Genomic DNA, 22,261 nt, shown 5'->3' with positions numbered 1-22,261 from the left:
TAGAGGCTGGTGGTGTAGTTCAGTGGTAGAGAACTCAAATCTTCTCTAGCAGCCTTCTGTGAGTGCTGGGCTCAGGTGCGCCTGGCATTAGTCTTGTGTGTGTGTGTGTGTGTGTGTGTGTGTGTGTGTGAGAGAGAGAGAGAGAGAGAGAGAGAGAGAGAGAGAGAGAGAGAGAGAGGAGAGAGAGAGAGAGAGAGATCTCACTATATAGACTAGGCTAGCCAGAACTCACAGAGATCTGCCTGCCTCTACCTCTACACTTCCAGAGGGCTGGAATTAAAGATAGGCACCATCATTTTATAATTAGCCTTTTCTCTTTCTCTCTCTCTCTCTCTCCTTTCTTTCTTTCTTTCTTTCTTCCTTCCTTCCTTCCTTCCTTTCTTTCTTTCTTTCTTTCTTTCTTTCTTTCTTTCTTTCTTTCTTTCTTTTCTTTCTTTCTCTCTTTCTTTCTCTCTTTACCTAGCTGTTGTGAATAGCACCATTTTTAATTTTCTTTATCATCTAGTAAAATGCCTGCACACTGTTGAAGCTTGTAAATATGCCAACATTTACTTAACCAGGTCTTTTTAAGTTTTTATTTATTTTTTGGCAGGATGGTGGGAGTGGGTGGGGAAAGGTGGGGATGCGTTGAGACAGGGTTTTACAATCTAGCTTTGGTTGGCCTGAAGCCCCCACACCCCACCTCCTACCCATGGAGACTGGGTTTCTCTGTGTGGCCTTGGCTGTCCTAGAACTTGCTCTGGAGACCAGGCTGGCCTCAAACTCAGAGATCTGACCGCCTCTGCCTCCCCAGTGCCTTAAATAAAGGTGTGTGCCACCAGGCCCAACTTTGGTTCCTATATTTTACAATCAGTCTTTGACATGACAAAAATTAAGAATTAACAAAAATGTAGGTTCTTAATGATCTATGTAATTTAAAAATCTGCATTTAAATTTTTCTATTGTGGATTTGTTTGCTCAGCTGCTAGGCTGAATGTTTGCTTAAACTTTCTGCTTTAATAAATGAAGTAGACCCCGGTATGGTGGCACATACCTTTAATCCCAGGACTAGAGTGGAAGAGGCTGGTGGGTTTCTATGAGTCTGAGGTCAGCCTGGTCTAGGTAACGAGTTCTAGGATATCCTGGGCTACATAATAAGAACTTGTCTCAAAATGCATTAAAAGATGAGTAGAGAGCGAGCTCATGGTGTGACATGGTGACAGAGCACTTGCCTTACACTCACAGGACCTTGGGCTCAGTCCCTAGTTAAGGAGTGGTGGCAGATTGGGAAGAAAGGTGGCAATTAGCAGCTAGGGGACAATGCTTTGAAATGTCAGACAACCCTGTCTGAGACTCCACAGGCTGGAAAACCATCAGTGAGGTACTTAGCAGGTGGAGCAGGAACACTTGGAAAGGAATCAATCCCGTTCGACAGCAGGCTCTCCAGCAGCTGGCAGCATTGTCTGGCTTGGAGTTCCACTCTCCATATGCTGAATTCAGATTCTGGAATAAGCCCATTATTAAAAGAAAATCAGGCTTCAGGCAAATGAAGATATTTACAGAGCCCATCTGGCCCAACAATCCCAGACTAAATTCCTAAGCAGACTTCCTCCCAACTCAAGAGGAGCCACATCTTAAATAGTTAAGAGTATTTTATTGAAATGTCATCATGGCCTGGCATCATGGTGCAGGTCTATATTCCTAGTACTTGGGAGGCAGAGACAGGAGGAGAGCCAGCATGGTCTACATGACCATTTGGGGGTTCCAGACCAGTTATGGTTACAAAGTCTCAAAACCAACTCTCCTCAAATAAAACAAAACCAAAAGAATCTATCATAAGGCCAGCTGTATTGATTCATGGCTTAAATCCCAGCACCAGAAGGCTGAGTCAGGGGACCAAGACTTCAAGACTGAGCCACGCATGGTGGCATACACCTTTAATCCCAGACCCCAGGAGCCAGAGGCAAGCTGATCTGATGAGTTCCAGGCTGCCCAGGTCTGTATAGTAAGTTCCAGAAATCCTGTCTCAATAATCCATAAATAAGTAGATAAATAAGAACTCAAGGCTGGCCAGGCAGGCAGGTGTACTCCTTTAACCCCAGCACTCAGGAGACAGAGATCGATGAGGTCTACATAGCAAGGTCAAGGTAATCCTGGCTTTCAAAGCAAGACTCTATCTTAAAGAAAAAAAATCAAACAACACATACAAACCATCACAGGGCTGTGGATGTAGCTCACCAGTAGAGGACTTGCCTTGGACAACCAAAACAGAGCAAAGGCAACAGAAGCTAACCCATCATGTATAAGAACATAGGGGTGTCAGGCTCAGCAAATAAAGTGTGGGAAACTTAATTAAGTTTTAATTAGGGCTGGGTGGTGGTGGTACATGTCTTTAATCCCAATACTCATGAGGCAGAAGCAGGCAGATCCCTGTGAGTTCAAGGACAACCTGGTCTGTAGAGCAAGTTCGTTCCATGACAGCCAGGGCTACACAGAGAAACCCTGTCTCTAAAAACCAATAGATAGAGGGCTGAAGAGATGGCTCAGCGGTTAAGAGTACTGACTGCTTTTCCAGAGGTCCTGAGTTCAATTCCCAGCAACCACATGGTGGCTCACAACCATCTGTAGTGGGATCTGATACCCTCTTCTGGTGTGTCTGAAGACAACAACAGTGTACTCACATACATAAACAAAATAAATAAGTCTTTAAAAAAAAGAAACAGGGAAATGGTGACATATTCCTTTAAAAAAAGATGGATAGATAGATAGATAGATAGATAGATAGATAGAGATATTAAAAAAATAAAATGTCAGTTTTAATTTGGGATAAGCTATATGTATAGACACAGGAGCCCTATCCAGGGATGTGTTTTCTTTCAATCTTCTTGCTTTTTTTTTAAGAAAAATTTTAAAAAGATTTATTTATTTATTATATGTGTGTACACTGTGTCTTCAGACACTCCAGAAGAGAGCATCATATTTTGTTATGGATGGTTGTGAGCCACCATGTGGTTGCTGGGATTTGAACTCAGGACCTTTGGAAGAGCAGTCGGTGCTCTTAACCTCTGAGTTATCTCACCAACCCCCTTCTTGCTTTTTAATAACATTCATTTGGTTGTTCTTGGGCCACATGAAAACAAGACACAATCCCTTTACAAAGGACTTATACAAGAAAATCTGTTGCGTGCAATACTCTTGAACTAGGAACAACTGAATATAAATTGACAGCAGAATAACAAACAAATGGTGGCCTTTGTGTAATAGGACATTGTGCAGCTGTGCTGTGCAAGTCAAGGCGCCCAGACCACTTATAACCAGACCAACTCCATCTTGGGTTCAGGCTCCATCTTAGAGAACATGACCTAAGGTTAAACTCAAGTTAACCAACAAGCCTGCACCCAGCCCTAGTCTCCCTAACAACCACCAATCAGGAGGAAAGTAGAAGTTACAGTTACATCTAAAGATATTTACTTATAATAGTCTATGGTTTGGCTCCCAACTCTAGCCAATCATTTTAAAGGGCAACAAATTCCATAATAGCCCCCCCCCCCAATTGGATGTGTGCTAAGCCGGAAACCCCCTTGTTTGTTTGTCTGCCTCTATAAATGCTTGCTTGAAACTGGTCTCTGGGCTTCACCCTCTTGTCCCGCTGTATCAGTGATGGTGGTGTGATCCAAGCTCGAGCTTGAATACAGACTCCAGTGCAGTTGCATTGGAATTGGCTCCTTCGTGGTCTTTTGGAGTTTGAGAAATGGGCACAACAGTAACACTGGGGATAAAAACCAAACAAAATGCTGAGGAAACTGTCAGCCACAGACGAACACAGCCACATGACTCTGTCTAGATCAAGTACAATAAACGGACAGCTCTAACATTGACAGGCCAGTGATTTCCTGGGAGAAGTGGCTGGAGAGTATCTGAGAGAATGCTGGGGACTCTGAGTACTGCATAACCTCATCTGGGTGGCATTTCAGAGACATGTATTATGGAAAACTTCAGACAACCCATTATTCAGTGAACTTTACATATGTTATACCTAGGCTTAAATTTTTTTAAGATTTAAAAAAAAAAAAAAAAGCCTTTTTATTATCCAGGCAGTGGTGGTGCACACCATGCATCTCAGCACTTGGGAGGCAGAGGCAGGTGGATCTCTGAGTTTGAGGCCAGCCTGGTCTACAAAGCAAGTTCCAAGATAGCCAGGACTACACAGAGAAAATCTGACTCAGAAAACCAAAACAAACAAATAAATAACCCCCAAACCCCAAACACAACAAACCAAAGATAAACAAACAACAACAACAAAACCAAACCCAACAACAAAACCCCCAAACAAAAAACTAAAACCCTTTCTATGTATGTATATGTGTTTATTTCTGAGTGTATACCAAATGAGTTTAGGTTCTCATAGAAGCCAGAAGAGAGCATCAAATCCCCTGCAGGTATAGGTGGCTGTGAAGTGCCCTGGGTGGGTGCTGGGCATTGGACTTGGCTCTGTGTCTCCAGCTTCTATACCTAAGTTTTAAAAGGGAGGGAAGATTATTTAACTTATTTCAGACCATGCTAGGTATTGAATTCATACCAGGGAATGAATCTATTTTTGCATTTGATTACTCTTTACTACCTCTGGGCTGATCACTAACTTTTATGGTGTGTATTTGTGACAGTGCCCTGGTCAATCGTGGTAACAATGATCTGTGGCATTCCTTGTCTTCCAAGGGCCTTTCCCGTTTTCCCTTGATATCCTTTTCCTAGATAACCCCATTGAATCCTTAGGTGAGATCACACCTCACTGATGGATGGCTGCTGTGTGTATGACCCAGCCCAGTCTCTTCCCCACCCACCATGTCCACACAAACGAGTCTCCCTACGGAAACCCATTGGTTGACCTGGTGGTTCTTTAAGAATTTCACAGATGGAAGCCTCCTAGATTGTCCCCCATCCCACCCTCTCCTATCTGCCTTATCCATGCTCCAAAGCTACCCATGCTTCCTCCCTTCTCTTCAGTAGTCTAGGGACTTCAGAGTACTTTGTATCTCTTCCCTTTCTGCACAGTCACTGCTCTTGGTCCAGGCCCAGTACCATATGCCACAGCAGACAGAGCAATTCTTAAAATGTAATATGACCATGTCTATTTCTTTTCTTTTTTTTTTAGATGTATTTACTTTTATGTATATGAGTGTTTTGCCTACATGTATGTATGTGCACTAGGTATGTGCCTGGCATTCTCAGAGGCCAGAAGAAGATGTCAAATCCCTTGGAACTGGAGTTACTGAGAATCAAACCCTGGTCCTTTGGAAGGACAGGCAGTGCTCTTAACCTAACTGCTGAGCCATTTCTCCAGCCCCATGTTTGTTTCTCACATCATATTTCTTATAACCAGAAACCAGCCAAACAGCATGCCTAGTCCTTTATTCTCAGTGATGGTTCAATGGGGCAGGTGAATATCAAGTGTCATGAAACCAGTGCCTTCCAGGCAGCGTATAGCCAAGGAAGAGTGGGGTCTCACAATCTCAGTGGTAGACGGCTTAAAATGAAGGTCTCAGGTCCCACTACTATAAAAAAGAATACATCTTTTTATCCTACATACAAATTCCTACTTTCTAAGGTACACATTCTGATAGCTTCCCCTCCTTCAGTCTGACCATGTGTCCTAGGCCTCATTCTTAGAGGTGGACTATACTGCTTTACACAGATATGGTTAAGTGGAACTTTTTTCAAAGTTTGGATGTCACGTTTAATAATTTTTGCAGAATATGTACAGAAGAATGCACGTAACTCTGTGGCATAATGAAATCTCTCAGCGTCTAACACTCAGATCATCACACCCAGCTCCTCAGAAGACTCCTGCCTCTGCTTAGTCACTGTCCACCACAGAATGACAGCATCTGGGATTCTATACTGCTGAGACCCTTCCCAAGGCTAAGTGTGTTAAAGGGCTTCTAAGTTCAAATAATTCCCTTTATCAAATAAAGCTAACGTTTTCAACCCACATCTGGTTACCAGGTTTTGATGTAATGATTCCTTGCATGCATTCAATGTACATTACTGCACTACATTATTACTGTATTGCATTAGAAATTACTATATGTTGTACACATTCCTCCAATATCTCCTACTGTTTCTCCCCCCTCCTATCACCTCAGGCTATCACCCTTTGACAGTTTTATAAAAATTTTCCTTTACCCCAGCAATGGAGACATTCCACGTTTTCCATCTAGCCTGCCTCCTTCTAGGTTTTTATGTGGTTAATTTTACATATCAACTTGACCGGGACAAGAGATGGGCAGATAGCATTAAAACCTTCTTTCTGGGTGTGGCCAAGCCTGTGAAGTTGTTTGCAGAGATTAGCATTTGAATTGGTAGACTCAGGAAAGAAACCTTAACTCTGTCAAGTGGGCAGGTCTCGGCAAATCTGAGGGACATACAGCTAGGATGAGAAGTCAGGAAAGCAGAGCTCATTGCTCTGCCTGGAGCTAGGAGGTCAGCAGCTGTAGCTCTCAGACATCGATAGGCTCAGGCTGAGTCACACCACCAGCTTTTCTGATCCTGCAGCGTGCATGCCAGCACATCCTGGGACATTCTGGTGTCATAATCGAGTGAGTGAATTCACTTAATAAATTCCCTCTTAGATGTCTGTATCTCTCTGTGTCCTAATGATTCTGTTTCAGGAGCCAGCAGAGTGTGTCTACCTGGCTTCCCAGTTCTCTAGGAGCCAGGGAGGCTGACCCCAGTTCTCCTTCCCCTTCAAAGCTTACCTTCATGGTTTGGTCAATTACCAGCTTGTGCATGGGAGTTCTGACTATGTTTGAAGAATGGGCATACAGAACTGCATAAACCAAGATATCTGCCCCGGGGAACTGACATCTTCTGGGAGAGAGACAAAGAAAACCATATATCACTCAGTAGGATTTCATTCTAGATGGTAAGAAGTGTAGAGAGAGTTTACTTACATCAACCCAGGGATTCGGAAAGTTTCCAAGAGAAGGCTAAAGTGAGATGTAATGAAAGAGAATGTTCCAGAGGAGTGGGGCCATCAAGATGGCTTAGGGAAAAATGTCCTCTGACCTATAAAAGTAAGCCCGTCATGTGTAGTTCCCACACAGAAATTTTTAAATATTAAAGAGGGGAGTTCAAGTGGGTCAGACAGCAAAACCAATAACAAAACCCCACACTCTATTTATCTATCCATCCATCCATCCATCTATCCATCTTTCTGTCTGTCTGTCTGTGTGAAACAAAGTCTATATAGCCCTGTTTGTCCCAGAACTCACTATGTGGATCAGACTGGTCTCACACTCATAGAGATCTACCTTCCTCTGCCTCCTGAGTGCTGGGATTAAAATAGTGTACCGCCATGCTTGGTTAAAAAGGGTTTTGAAGCCAGGACCCAGACGTACTTTCTTTGTTCCCAACACTGGTGTTAGACGAGGACCAGACGGATACGAGACTGGGGACGAACTCTGTAGAAACACTGTAAAGTAGGCAAAGCCGCAGGAAACGCAGCTGCAAAGCCAAATGAGGACGAGCTTCCTGACAGGACGTAGCATCCTTTGTGCCAAATGCCTCCAGAAAGTTCCAGCAAAGATCCCCAGATTGTGTAATTTGGAGAATGTGGCTAATTTGCTAAGGCAGTTTCAAAGGAGAACCAGGGACAGGAGCCAGATTGCCAGTGGGTAATGAGAGGAGAGAAGTGCACAAGATGGTGCTTTCTAGAAGCTGGGGTGGATAAGGCATTGGAGAACCCAAGTTTTATAAAGAAAGGTGGGGTCAGTCCTGCCATGCAGAGGGTGCCAGAAGGATGGTGGTCTTGGAGAGCCTTCCATGGCCTGCTGGTTAAAGGGATCTTCAGGAGAAAGTGGGTTTGTGGGTAAGAGTGTGTGTATTCAGGTGATGGAGCATATCTCTGTTGATCGATCTATCTATCATCAGAAGGCAAGAAGCAGTGTTTCTTGCCAGGGGTAGGAGTAGGGAAAAATATGCTAAGGTAAGGAGCTGGAAGTCATTTGCAGATGAAAAGGGTCTTTTGTGAAGAACCAACAAAGGAGCAGGAATTGGGGAACCTGTGAACCTTTTGTGCTACAGCTCAGGTCTTTGTGGCTGACTCTGAGTCACTTTGGGCATCACTAGGAGAGAGAGAAGGTATGGAAGAGATTAAAGGGCAGTGGACTATGCTTTGAGCTCTCTGACACATAAATCCTGTTCCCATTAGTGTGTGCTAGTGTGTGGAAAGATTCTGAGAACTGATGTTCTCAGTTAGACTGAGACTTTGATAGACATTGCCAAATCATAGTCTAATAGCTGAGTCCATTTCCCCTTTCTTCTACCACTAATGATGCAATTAATCTCTGCCCATCTGGTAGGTGAAAATATTAATGACTAAATTTTCGTTCCTTCTTCTGGGAGAGAGCCACCAGTCCTCAGAGATCAGTAGCTAAGCCCTGTCCTTCCAGGTCAGCTCTTCTCTACCCGTCCCCAGGTTGGATCCTTATCTGGATTGATAATTTCCTACCTATACGCTCATGCTTCTGATCTATATTCTCATCTTCTTCCTATCTGCATACTTGGCTTTTTCATGCAGATTTCTCATTCACACTCCTAGTTATTACAGGTCTCCCGAGGTCACTGCCTTTTGGCTTTTGCGGCACACAACTGCATCCTCCTGGTGATAACCTGGTGGTGCGATGTTCTTTATTTCATGGTCCAACGATACAGTGTAATGGTTCTTGCTCTTAAAACAGAATGAAGAAAATGAAGTTGTATCGGCACATACTTGTCACTCCAGCACTGAGGAGACTGAGGCAGGAGGATTACTCTCAACCTTTAAATAAAACTCGGATATATGCTAAAACAGAGATGACTCAAAAAAAGAATTGTACTAGGTGGAAAATGTTAGAAAAGAAAAACAACCCGGGCGTGGTAGCACACGCCTTTAATCCCAGCACTTGGGAGGCAGAGGCAGGAGGATTTCTGAGTTTGAGACCAGCCTGGTCTACAGATTGAGTTCCAGGACAGCCAGGGCTACACAGAGAAACCCTGTCTCGAAAAAAAAAAAAAAAAAAGAAAGACGAGAATTGTTTGATTCCATTTATGAGATGCCTAGAGTAGGTGAATTCATGAAGAGAGTGGAGCCGTGGTAACCAGGAACTGGGGAGAGAGGCTCTTGGCATTCACAGCGTATCGAGTTTCAATTTGTAGATGAAAATTCTGCAGATGGATGGAGTGATGGCTACAAAGCATGAGGGAACCTGACAATAGCGAGTATTGTCAGGAATGACTAAAGGGCAGGGCATGGCTGTGTATCCTTTAACCTCAGCGCTCAGCAGAAGAACAGGTGGATCACTGACTTCAAAGCCAGCCTATTATAGCAAGTTCCAGGCCAATTCAGGCTATACAGTGAGACCGTGTCTCAAACAAACCGCATCGTCCCTATGCCCTCCCGCAACAAAACCCCACAAAACAAATCCTATCTGATGAGTCTATCTGTTGTTCCACAGTAGACATATCTAAAGAGAGAGTGTAGACCTTGTGGTTATCAGGCGCTGAAGGGAGAGGAGGGAAATGAGATTACAGACCTGAAAATGCTCTAATATGAAGCGGTAATAATGGTTGTACCAATGAACTGTATTTTTAGATAGAGACTATTATGTCATGTGAATTATACATCAACTTACAAAAAGAACGCATGGGGGTAGGCAGGGAGAGAGCTTCGTGACACACAGTTCCATTTCTACTTTTCAATCCAGAGGCACAGAGGTTGCTATGTATGTAGCTTAGGCTGGCTTAACACTCCATCCTGCCTCAGAAAATTTGAGATTACAGGCTTGCTTTCAGCTTATTACTTTTGTTTGTTTATTAATTGAAATACTGCTTCAATGAAGAACACTAAAATGGAAAGAAAGGAAGAAAGAAAGAAAGGAGAAAAAAAGAGAGAAAGAAAGAAAGAAAGGGAGGAAGGAAGGAAGGAAGGAAGAAAGAAAGAAAAAGGAAAGAAAAAGGAAAGAAAAAGGAAAGAGAGAGGAAAAGAGAGAGAGAAAGAAAGGAAAGTCTCTAGGTGTGGCAGTCCTCTTCATTTAAAAGGCAGAGGCTGTTATGTTAGGTCTTTGGGGATTGGAGGCTAGCCTAGTCTACATAGCTAGTTTCAACCAAGTCAGAGGTATGTAATGAGACCTTGTCTGAAAAAAAAAAAAAAGGTACAAAAAGCAGCAGTGATTTCAGGCAGGTCTCCCAGAGCTGCCCTGGGCTGGAGAGTGACAGGGTGCTAGGTGAAGCCAAGGTGAGTGCGAAATTCTCAGTCTCTTGCAAGCACTTGCCCAGTATTAGGTGAAGGTTTTCCCTATCGCTCAATCTGATCTCTCCAAAATTAAAATGTCTTTCCTGAGTTTTCCTGAAGAGACAACTCAAAGTCAGAGTTAATGGCCAAGAAATGGGGTACAGACTGTTTGCTTTTGTATGAGCTAAGAATGTATGTTTATAGTTGAATCCTAAGTAAAATCTTAGCAAAATACTGTACTAGGGAGGTCAGGTGCTATTTCAGTGATAGAGCGCTTGCCTACCTGGGTTCCACACCTTGCCTCCCCAAAGGAAAAGAATATACTTAATTATACAATTATTTTTTATTGTATTTTGAGTTTCATTAAAAAAAACAATCCAAAAAAAATAAAGTTTTTTTTTTTTTTTTTTTTTTTTTTTTTTTGGCTCTTGATGCACAAAATACAAAACATTTTATTCTTTGGCCTTTTTCAGACACTGTTTTATGTAAACGCCAGAGAAAATGTTAGAAATACTCTTGAACTTCTAGGTATGTATAAGGATGGATTAGCTGCCAGCTACAGTCATTCCTATATATGAGGGGAATTTCAACCAAATTAACCAGTCATAAAACATTCTTGGGGGATTCTGTAAATTTGAGTTTAGGGAAGTTAATGAGGGCTGGGGGGAGCAGAACAGTGCTTATAGCTCTTGTAATAAGAAAGGAAAACCATGGGCCAGGTGTGGTGGCACACACCTTTAATCCCAGCACTTGGGAGGCAGAGGCAGGAGGATTTCTGACTTCAAGGCCAGCCTGGTCTACAGAGTGAGTTCCAGGACAACCAGGGCTATACAGAGAAACCCTGTCTTGAAAAACCGAAAAATAAATAAATTAAAAAAAAAAAAGAAAGAAAATCACAGAGAAAGGAAGTGAGAAGAAAATGCCCATGTCATTTTTGAATTGATGACGACAAAATGCTTATTTGTAAGAGTGACCCTCATACATAGGAGTGACTGTAGCTGGCAGCTAATCCATCCTTATACATACTTAGAAATTCAAGAGTATTTCTAACATTTTCTCTGAAGTTTACATAATAAAACAGTGTCTGAAAAAGGCCAAAGAATTAATGTCACCCATGTGTCACTGCACTGAGTGAATCTTTTGTACGCATGACTGCACTCAGTCCTCATTGGAGCCTTGAAAAGTTGAAGTCAGGGAGACCCTTGATGTCACCTCCTGTTCACCAGTGGTAAAATGTAGTACTTTGTTCAGAAAGAAAAGGAGGGCATGAGATTAAAAAGTCAAGGGTCTTGAATGTTATGTTTTGGAAGAGACTAGATTCTGTTTATCTTTGCTGGGTCATTATTTAGACAAAGGGGCCCCACAGGATTCTCAGAAGGGATGTCAAATGGTCAGTTGTGTTTTGAGATGATAACAAAGATGGTTTTGGGAGGCATCTCTTAGGAGGTTGGAGAGTTAAGAACAAGAGACGGGATCTGCAGGTACAGAACACTTCCCCTGTTCAAGCTGACTGCAGGTGACCCAGTGGACACAGAGTCAAAGACAACTTCAGGGTTTGGGGTAGCAAAAGCAGAGAACTCAGATAAAGAGCACTCTGTGAAGGGAAGATGAACTAGGGATGACTGCAGTACAGGGGACTGGCTGGTTTCAGGACCCCTCTCGCCAGGGCACAGAGAGCTTCAGATAGGCTAGTCCGGTAATCGTTATATACACTGTTTGCCTGTAACCTACAGAAACCTCTCTAGACTATTGTAATTCCGAAGGCAATGCAAATACCATGTAAATAATTGTGTTCTGTGCAGGACAGAGAGACACAGGGAAGGCTCTGCATACTTTCAGTACAAAAGTGCCCTAAACTGGAAAGTTTTGATCCACAGTTTTTGACTCGGTACATGTACATTCTGGGGGGACAAATGGGGTATTTATAGTTTCTGGAAACATTTGGGAAGTGTGTCTAGAAGTTCAGAAATGACTGGTCTGGAAAGAGAGGTAATGGGGGAAGAGGGTGGTGAGAAGCAGAGAGCATGGGGAGTCTGAGGAGAAAAGGACATCAAGGGGACCAACGTCTCTAGAAGCCCACACCTGAGAAATCCTCCCATCACCAACCTGGGTGGAAAAGAGTGGGACAGTTAGAAAGGCTGAGTGACTTTATCACATAAAAACATCTCCAGGAGGGGGTTAGTCAATGGAATGTTACTAAGCCAAGGAAGGAAAAAAAAAAAAAAAAGATCTGTAAACAGGCAAAAGGATTTGGCACTTAGAAGGTCACAGATGACGTCTGAGAAAGCGGGAGACTGATGGTGCTTTATAGTGCTTGTTGAGTGCGGAGGGTGGGGGAGGAAGAGATGCAGGAAACCAGGGAGGGAGGGGGGAAACCCGGAGTGAGGTAGTGCTTTAGGATTGGAGGTAAAACTATGAAGGGAGAGTTAGGGAGTGGGAGACAATATACATGGGGGGAAAATGAAGAAAAGAGATGAACTGAAAAGATCATGGGTTCTTGATCTTGGAACAGGCCTTTTATTCCAAAAGGTTCCATACTGTTGAGCAGAACACACATATTTTGTTTTTAAGGGTGGCTGGAAACTCTGGCATAGAAAGAGTTGTGTGCTTCTCCGGTGCTGGTTACATACAGAATCATCTATTTTCTTCATCTTCAGTGAAGATGGAATACTAACCTATGGTCTTCCAGAGTATACTGGATTTTACAATTCAACTTACTGTTTTTTAGGTTTTTGTTTTTTTTTTTGAAACAGGAGTCTAAGTAGCCCAGGCTGACTTCAAATTCATCGTCTTCCTGCCTCTGCCTGCAAAATGCCGGGATTACAGGTGTGCACCACCAAGCCTCACTGGTTTTATTTTAGTGTGAGAAGATTTAGAGAATTACATATTGATTCTCTCAGCTCGTCCGCACTAGCCTACTTTATAAAATGCCCGTCTTTGCTGGTTACGGCATGCCTCTATTGATCAGTGTGCCATCAGTCCTCAAGACTGCCAAACATAAACAATTCAGGAATAAAATCTGCTTTTTGTTTTTAAAGATGAGGTCAGCTGTGGTCGACCATTCTTTATGGCTCTCCGGAGTTGCTTGGGGATGAAAGGAATTACTGGGTTAGAAAAACAACCAAGACAGTGGTTTCAAGATGGAAGACAGAAGAGAGAGCTAATTATTAGGGTTTTGTTTGTTTTGGTGGAGGTTAAGAACGTAGTTTAGTTACAAATTAGTATCTTAGACCACCGTCTGCAGCATCACCTAGAAACTTCCTGGAAATGCAAATTTCGAAGCCACACTTCAGTTTCAGCACCTCTGGGGGTGATACCCAGTCTTAATGATGCCCCCCTGGGCAAGACTGCCCGGCCTAAGTGCTATGTGTTTATTGACACGCGGCCTTTTGACTCACAGCCTAAGTGCCCATCCAGCAGGCATCCCCTGGGGGGACACTTGAGAAATACAGAATCACAGGTTGCCCCTAAACCCGCTCTATCAGAACACACGCCCCAGAGAAATCAAGCCTGGTGTGTCTTCTCCCGCGTCAGCATAAGCAAGGAGGCTCTCTTTCCCCAGCGAGTTCGGAAGCCTGACGGCCCAATTGGATAAGCAGCGAAATTGCTTTAAAGCGCGTTACCCACTGGGCCGGGTACACTGCACCCCTCTTGCTGTCACCCCACAGCTACTGCAGGGCTTGGGGTCCTGCAGGGTAGAAAGGAGGCTCTGAAGTGAAAGTCTGCGAGCATCTAGCATCCCAGGCGGCCCCCCCCGGAGCAGGTGTGTGGGGAAGGGGTCTGCGGCTCGGCGCCCCGGGGCGCGCGGGCGGAGCCGGGGGTCGGGCGGGGAGGGGCCGGCGCGCGGGGCGGGCGGCTGCGCGGCTCCCGCCCCCGGCCCGCCCCTCCGCGGCGCCATTTTGCAGGCGGCTGCCGCGGGGACCCAAGGCGGCGGCAGGCACTGCGGCGCGAGCGGTGCGATCGGCGGGACGCGAGCCCAGCGAGCTGCAGGCAGGTGAGAGCCGGGCCGCCGCTCCCCACGCCCCACGCCCGGTCCGCGGCAGCACCTGCCGGCAACCCCGGTTGCTCGCCGAGCCCACGAGGCCGGCCCGCGCGGCCCCCGCGCGCTGTCACCCACCCGCGGCGCGGCCTGCGCCCCCACGCCGGCTCGCGCGGCCCGGCGGCCCCGGCTGCTGTGTCAGGCCGTGCGTCCCCGGCGCTCACTGCCGCCCCGCCGGGTGCCCCCGGGACAGCCACCGTGGGCTCGGCGTGCTGCGTGGCTTGCTGCGCGCCCCTCCCCAGGTGGTGAGCCCCGCATCCCCGCGCCCGGGGATTCAGGGTCAGCCCGAGGGGCGGGGGGTGGCGGTGCTGTTTCCAGTCTGGCTTCCTTCCCTCTTTGCGGAAGGCGACACGGAGTAATTTTAGATGCCGCTGCTCCAACGTCGCGACCTTTCCCGCTGGCCTGCCCCGCAGGGGTCCGGGGTCGCCTTGTTGCCTGCGCTCTTGACCGAGAAATTGACATTGGAGTGTGATAACTTGAAGGTGAAGAATTGTCTCCATCGTTTGGCCGGAGATGTCCCATTAGATGTGTAGCCTATGGGAACTCGGCCTTTATTCCGGATGAGGGGCTTTAAGCGGGTCTGATGGGAAACTCCTGATCTCAGCGCAAGGGGTGAGGGCAAGTGCACAGGGAAGAAAGTTAGCTTTTTGAAGGCTACCTGGGGCTGGGGCATTTGCAGTAGCTGTTAGTCTGCTTTTTGCGGTGCTGGGAGACCGGATGATGGCGAAGATGCTATCCCTTCTGACGCTTGGGTCCTCTGAACTAAGGCGGCCAGGGATGTGAGGATCTGGGATCTGAGTCCTGAGACAGCCTGTTTTGAGCTGTCATTAACTGGCCATGTGACTTCCCTTAGGCAGTTTTCTCCTTTCTGAAGACTAGGCTAGGTGGCTGAAATTTTTCTATGTTTTGTGTTTGAGTGCTATTGGGCTGAGGCCTTACCTGTTCCGTTTCTCTGCATCTGCCCTTTCATCTTGTGTGACTTTGCTGGCCTGCAGTCCTTTAAGGTATTTGACTCTGGTGAAGTTTGTGAGAGGCCTTCTTCACCTTTAGAAGTTCAGGATTCTCTTCTGGGTTATAGTTGACCTTATCAGGGTCACTTTGGAATGTAGAACTACTCTCTATGTTAAGCTCATCCAAAAGTTAATAGCTTTGGGCAGTTGAGGCTGTGCACCGAGTTAGCACTCAAGACACATCTGGTAGTTAGTTAAAAGGAGGCCCTGAGCATCCTCAGGCAGACATCAGCGAGGCACGAGGTATCTGTTCTCTAGACAATGTCTTTTGCTCAACTGTTAACTGATTCTTTTTATACCAGAGTATTTCCACCACCCCCACTCCCACCACTGTTTTATTCTTGTGGGAAGTCATTTTTGTAAAAAAGTAGGTGTTTGCCCGGCGGTGGTGGTACACATCCTTAATCCCAGCACCCAAGAGTCACAGGCAGGATTTCTGAGTTCAAGGCCAGCCAGCCTGCTCTACAGAGTGAGTTTCGGGGCAGCCAGGGCTACGCAGAGAAGCCTTGTCTTGGCCACCACCACCTTTAAAAAAAAAAAAAAAGGGGGAGGAAAGAAAGTGGGTGTTTGAGTGGCATTTTTTTTTTTCCTTTTTGTCCTGGCTGACCTGAAACTTGCTCCAGGCCAGCCTCAAACTCAGGGAGAGCTTCTAAGGTCCAGTTTAAAGTTCCACCCCTTGCCCCTTATTCCAGATACTTGCCTGGTGTATGGCACATTATGCAGAGATTAAAACCTCTACTAAAAAGCAATTAGGCTGGGTGTGGCGATGTAAATGTATAATCTTAGCAACTCAGCCTAGCTGGTGGAGATGGGAAGAAGACAGGCTCCAAGCCAGCCTGGGATAAAGGGCAAGACCTAGCCTTGTAAAACAACACAGAATATTTATTTATTTTGAGACAAGGTCTTTACATGCAGCCGTGGCTGGCTGGAATTCATAGATCTACCACATCCCAGTAGTGAGACTAAAGGGGTGTGCGTACCACCATGTCCAACAAGAAAGTTAAAACAAAAAAAAACAAACCTTCCTAATAGAAGTATTTAACTAGAGGGCTGGAGAGATGGCTCAGCAGTTAAGAGCACTGGCTGCTCCCCCCGCCCCCCCTCCTTGTTTTCTTAAATTACAGGATCTGGATTTAATTCCCAGCACCTACATGATGTCTCACAATCATCGTTAACTCCAGGGACTCCACTGCCCTCTTCTGGCCTCTGTGGTATGAACACTGCACACACCTGAGACAGCACGCTCCGGGGACACCACCCACACACGTTTTTTAAAAAAGTACTTGAATCAATATGACTGTCCAGGTGTGAGCTGAGCCAGGACAACACCAGTGAATATGCTCGAGAGGATGGGAAAAGGTCCACGAGACTTCAGCCCCACATGGAGAGCTGTAGGCAACCTCCCAAAGCTGGGAGTGGCAGAGGTGATCCTCCCCAGGGAGAGTACCAGTCGGCTGTTCAGTGCCAAATGGTCAGTCCTGACAGCACACATACAAGTAACCGAACAGTTATATGTAGGTATATGTATGTGTGCGCGTATACACACACACATATATATGTACATATATGCATACTATAATAATTAGTGAGAAAAGAGGCCCTGAAATTAAAGGAGATTGGGGAGAGGTACATGGGAGGGTTTGAAAGTAGGAAAGGGAAAGGAGAAATGTAATGGTCTCAAAAAGAAAAAAATTAGTGTTGTATATGGTTTAGATAGTTGTGGGGTCTTTTCTCTCCCTCCCCCTCCAGAGCTAAGAATTGAACCTAGGATCTTGTGCGCACTGTACCACTAAATTCCTTGCCAGTGCTATTCTTATAACTTTACTAGATTGAGTCCCCCTTATGGTAAGACCTTATTTAACCTTAATTATCAACTAAAAGCGTTCTCTGAATCTGAGCACATTGTAGGGGTTAGGAGCTCGGTAAACGATTTCTTTGGTTGGGAGAGCAAAACAGTTCACTCCATAGAGCAGAGTATGGATAGGGCTATCTTTACTTGTCATGCTGGGAATTGAACCCATGGCTTTGGCATGTTAAGCAGGGGTTCTGCAGAACTTCACCCCTGGCCCTGATTTAAGTCCTCACAAGGACATTTAGTCTAGCCATTGCTGTTTGAGAATTGGTGTGGATAGGGTAGGGCTGAGGTGGTGAGCAGGTCAAACCATGGTGATTTACTGTGGGGAGACATTAAGAATTGACTGGATTCCAAGGTACGGCTAGACAGGAGGATGATAGGAGAAAGAAGAGGAGGAAGAGTGTGTCATGGAGGAAGACAGACAGACAACAGAGACTCCTGCCTGATACCTGGAACAAAAGTGGTTGAGGGGCAGGTTCCGGGTATGTGACGTTGTGCCCAAACATGTCATACTCCAGTCAGGAAATGAGGTATCCTGAGCTTTTGTCCCCACCGGCAAGAACACGCTCAGGACAACCGGAATCTTCTGCGGCAAAAGCTTTATTGCTTACTTCTTCAGGAGCCAGTGGAGAAGAGAGGAGAAAATGGCGGAGCCCCATTTATGGAGGATTGTCCTCCGCCTCGGACGTGTCGCTCCCTGATTGGCTGCAGCCAATCAGTCACGGGAAAGGCAGAGCACATGGAGTGGAAAACTACCCCCGCACATGCGCAGATTATTTATTTACTGCTTAGAACACAGGATGTCAGCGCCATCTTATAATGGCGAATGTGAGGCAAACGGGATCTCTTCCTGTCTCCAGACTAAACCTTGGTATCTTCTCAGTACCCTTAACTTACCCCCCCCCCCCCCCCCCCCCCCCCCCCCCCCCCCCCCCCCCCCCGAGTCTAGGCATTGTCCCCCCCCCCAACCTCCCCCCTCCCCCAGTCTAGGCAGTCCCTGTCACTCCTGGGAAGTTTACTCCATGAAGAAATGTCATCTTTTTAGTGCCCTGTCAGAGAAGGCTCACTTATAGGTTCCTCTCAGAGCACCTGATGACTAGACTTCTGTCTCTTTCTCCAGGGTATCTCTTTAAGTACCTGGTGAAGGGTACACCTCCACTGTGTGTGTGATGCATGCATGTCTGTCTGTGTCTGTACACATGTATGAACAAGAGGACAACCTTGAGTGTTGTTCCACAGGTACTGTCAACATTTATTTATTTTATTTATCATTATTTTTTGAGATTGTATTTTTGTGTGGATAGGTGTTTTGCCTGCATGTAGATCTATGCATGCAGTATTCTTAGAGGCCAGAAGAGGGCATCAGGTCTCTCTGGGATTGGGGTTGCAGGTGATTGAGAGTGGCCATGGAGGTGAGGGTATTAAACTTGGGACCCCTGGAAGAACAGCCAGTTCTCTTAACCACCCAGCCATCTTCCTCATCCAGAAGGTGTGTTTTTGTGGCTGAAGGCGGGACAGGAGAGTAGTAAAAGGCTGTGTTTCTTTCCTGGGGTTGGGAGTGGTAGGTTCTCTCTTCATCCAAGGTGCTGCCAACCACCCCTGCTCTTAGAGACAGCTCTGCCCTTGACTCAGTGTTTGGAGCCGTGAGTGCTGAGATTGAACCCTAGTCTTCAAGAGGAGAGTCAGTGCTCATAACTACATTGTCGTCTCTTCAGTCGCTATTTATTTTGTATTGAGACAAGGTCTTAGAGCTTGGAACTGGCCTGGTAGGCTGTGTGACTGGCCATCCAGTCCCAGGAATCCACCTGTTTGCACTCTTCCAATTGCTGTCTCCCTGGACTCGCCATTTTTTCTTCAATATGTGTGGGAAGCTTACAACAAAGTCGAGTCCTCCCAGTTTCGTCATTGGAAGTGAGTGAAGCTAAATAAGAGTTATGTCTGTAGGAACCGATCTCAGCAGTAAAGGAGACCCTGCAAGGATGAGGCCTCTTGCCCCGGAAGGGACCACTGGGATGATTTGTGTGCTCATGGGTATGGGTCAGTAGTGCTGAGTCTGTTTGATCCACACCTCTAGGGTAACTACTGGGTTTGATTTCTCAGATGGCCCCCAAAACTCTGCGGACTTAACGATACAGAACTCCACTTCCAGATCTTATTCCTGGTGGTATGAAGAGGGCAGAGAAGCCAGCTGGCTGTGTGCTGGGTGCTCTACCTGGTACTGTGTGTGTCACTACTGTAGTTTGGTCATAGCCCTGTGGGGTTTACAGTTCCCATTTCACAGTGGGGAATGCCTAGGTTTGGAGGTTTCAGCTGCATGTTCATGGTCACAGTGCCATTGAGTAGCGGAGTCAGGATTTGATTCCAGGCTGGTCAGTCACAAACTCAGCAATTAGACTGGAGCCCTGCTGTGCCCTTTGGTCGTGCACTCTTGTCAAGGACTTGAGCTTTGGAGGTGGGGTTTGACTGGGAGGGTGGGACCAGCAGTGATGGAGGGGTGAGGTGAGCAGAGGGAAGGAAAGGTGAGGAGACTGCCTGCGGGGGGGGGGGGGGGGGGGGGGGGGGGGGGGGGGGGGGGGGGGGGGGGGGGGAAGCACACACTCCGTGCAGCCAAGAGCAGCTAGAGGTGGGGTAGAGGAAGTCAAAATGGCCCTTGACACCGTCCTGGTGGAAGGCCACCAGAAGATGCCTGGAGTGGGTGGCTTCTTCAGATGTTCCTTCTGAAAGCTCCAGGGTGAGTGACTGGGAGGAGGCTGTGGTAGCTGCTTCTTCTGCTCTTCAGGTCTGAGTTCTACGGTTGCCTGATCTGTGCTCTAGCTTAGACTCCTTTTGCTAATGTAGTAGTTACCCAGGACACTTCCCTCTGGTTTGTTGTTTTTAAAGCTGGCTTCTCTATGCTCAAATAAATACACGACTTACGACAATTAAAATTGACTAGGCATCTCCTTCCTTCCTCTTTTCTTTTCTTTTCTTTTTTTCTTTTCTTTCTTTGCGACTATGTCTCTCTGTGTAGCCTTGGCTATCTTGGAACTCACTCTCTGACCAGGCCGGCCTTGGACTCAGATCCACCTGCCTCTGCCTCTCAAGTGCTGGGATTAAGGTGTGTGTACCACTCCTGGCTTTCATGCATTTCTTTTTATCTAGAGCTACTCAGCTTTTATGATATGGCTTCACAGCATGTCTCACAAATGTGCCCAAGTCTCTGAGGCCATGGCATTTCCTTCAAGCCATGTTCCATCTAAACACCAATATGAACGATTTATTTATTTATTTATTATATGTAAGTACATTGTAGCTGTCTTCAGACACTCCAGAAGAGGGCGCCAGATCTCGTTAGGGATGGTTGTGAGCCACCATGTGGTTGCTGGGATTTGAACTCTGGACCTTCGGAAGAGCAGTCGGGTGCTCTTACCCACTGAGCCATCTCACCAGCCCGTGAACTGTTTTCTATCCCATCCCTAGTCTCTGCACCCAGGGTCAGTCGCCCTTGGTCCTCCCCATCTGCACCCAGTGTTGCATTTGTACTTTTGTCCTAAGGTTGAAGATTCTTTAACTTTGATTTAAAATCTTTTCCATAGTTTCTCTACACCCAGGATCTCATAAATATTAATTCATATTTTCTCTTGTTTTTTAAAATTTGTAGTTAGTATTTGTATTGGAGTACAGTGTGAGGTAAGGACTGTCTCCCCTCCAGTTTATTTCCATCACTGTTCATGAATTCACCTTATTAACATACCCACTATTGTAAGTGTTTGGACCTGCCGTGAGGTATACTGTTTGATCGTTCTTTCTTCTTTATTTAATTGCCTCTGTGCAGTCAGTCATTTAACATTTATTTATTATTGCATGTGTGCAGACTTATCACAGTTGTATGTGTGCAGTCACAGGATCACTCTGAATTGATTCTTTCCACCATTGGGTCCTAGGGATCAAATTCAGGTTGTCAGACTTCCTGGCAAGTGCCGTCATCAGTTAAGCTGTCTCTTTTTTGAGCTGTCTCTTTTTTGCCCAGGTAACCCTATGTTACTGGGGATGACCTTTAACATCTGCGTCTCCTGCCTCTTCTGAGTGCTAAGATTGCAACCATGGGCACCATACACAGGGTTCGTTTTGTTTTGTTTTGTTTTGTTTTGTTTTGTTTTGTTTTGTTTTGTTTTGTTTTGTTTTGTTTTCCAAGACAGGGTTTCTCTGTGTAGCCCTGGCTGTCCTGGAACTCACTTTGTAGACCAGGCTGGCCTTGAGCTCAGAAATCCGCCTGCCTCTGCCTCCCAAGAGCTGGGATTAAAGGCATGTGCCACCACTGCCCAGCTATACACAGGGTTCTTAAATTTTACTTTAAAATATTTTAAATTTAATCTTATGTGTATGGATATTTTTCCCATATGTACATGTACCATACGCATGCAGTACCTGTGGAGGCCAGAAGAGGGTGTCAGATCCCCTGGAACTGGAGTTAGAGTTGCGCTCCCACATGAGTGCTAGGAATTATCCTTTTGAAGACAAAGAAGCCAGTGCTCTTAACCGAAACCACTGAGATGTCTGTCTAGTCCCATATTTAACAGATATTTTGCTGAGAAGAATGGCCCATGCCTGTAATCCCAGTACTTGGGAGACTGAGCCTGAGGTCAGTCTAGGATCTGTGGTTCAAAGCCAACTTGAATGACACAGACCTTACCCCAAAACAAAGCAGAGCACAGTGAGTGCCTTGGATGCTCTGCTATGGCTGTGCCTGGACCTCTGCCAACCCTGGGCAGAGTGGAGGGCTTTAAAAGTCTTACAAGAACAGGGTGTGCGGATCAGTTCTCTACTGCCGCATGGTCCTGGGACTGAGCTCAGGTTGTTGAGTTCACCTGCGCGTGACTTAACCCCTGAGCCCCTGAGTGTCTCTAGGAAACATGTAGGACTGGCCCTGGTCACTGGGTAGTTCTCCTGTAAGTCCCCCTTCCTGGCTGGTTTGAGGATGACCTTACATTTCTTGCCAGGAGGAATTGGATGTGTTATATTTCCCTTTTAGGTTCTTTCCAGAGCTTTCTAGTGCTTAGCCAGACCATTATATTGTGTAGCTGCTTGCCCTTTTCTGTCAGACTCTTTGAAAACAGTCTCTTCCTCAG

At 46.0% G+C, this 22,261-nt stretch overlaps 1 protein-coding gene across 3 annotated transcripts in view; it reads left to right on the top strand.

Annotated features, from left to right (window-relative positions):
- The first annotated feature begins 13,933 nt into the window (after positions 1-13,933).
- Slc23a2 (solute carrier family 23 member 2) overlaps positions 13,934-22,261 on the top strand; it is a 90,758-nt gene continuing 82,430 nt past the window's right edge. The window contains exon 1 of one of the 3 annotated variants that reach the window (XM_029472175.1): positions 13,934-14,012. The gene's annotated coding sequence lies outside the window, so the exon portion shown is untranslated. Of the gene's footprint in view, positions 14,013-14,146; positions 14,244-22,261 lie in introns of those variants that run through there. The other 2 variants (XM_021184093.1, XM_029472186.1) reach the window with 2 other exon arrangements.

This window comes from Mus caroli, chromosome 2, assembly GCF_900094665.2.
Source record: "Mus caroli chromosome 2, CAROLI_EIJ_v1.1, whole genome shotgun sequence".
NCBI classification, from domain to species: Eukaryota; Metazoa; Chordata; class Mammalia; order Rodentia; family Muridae; genus Mus; species Mus caroli.
The sequence above is the reverse complement of the archived record's forward strand: the minus strand, read 5'-3'. Positions and strand labels throughout refer to the sequence as shown.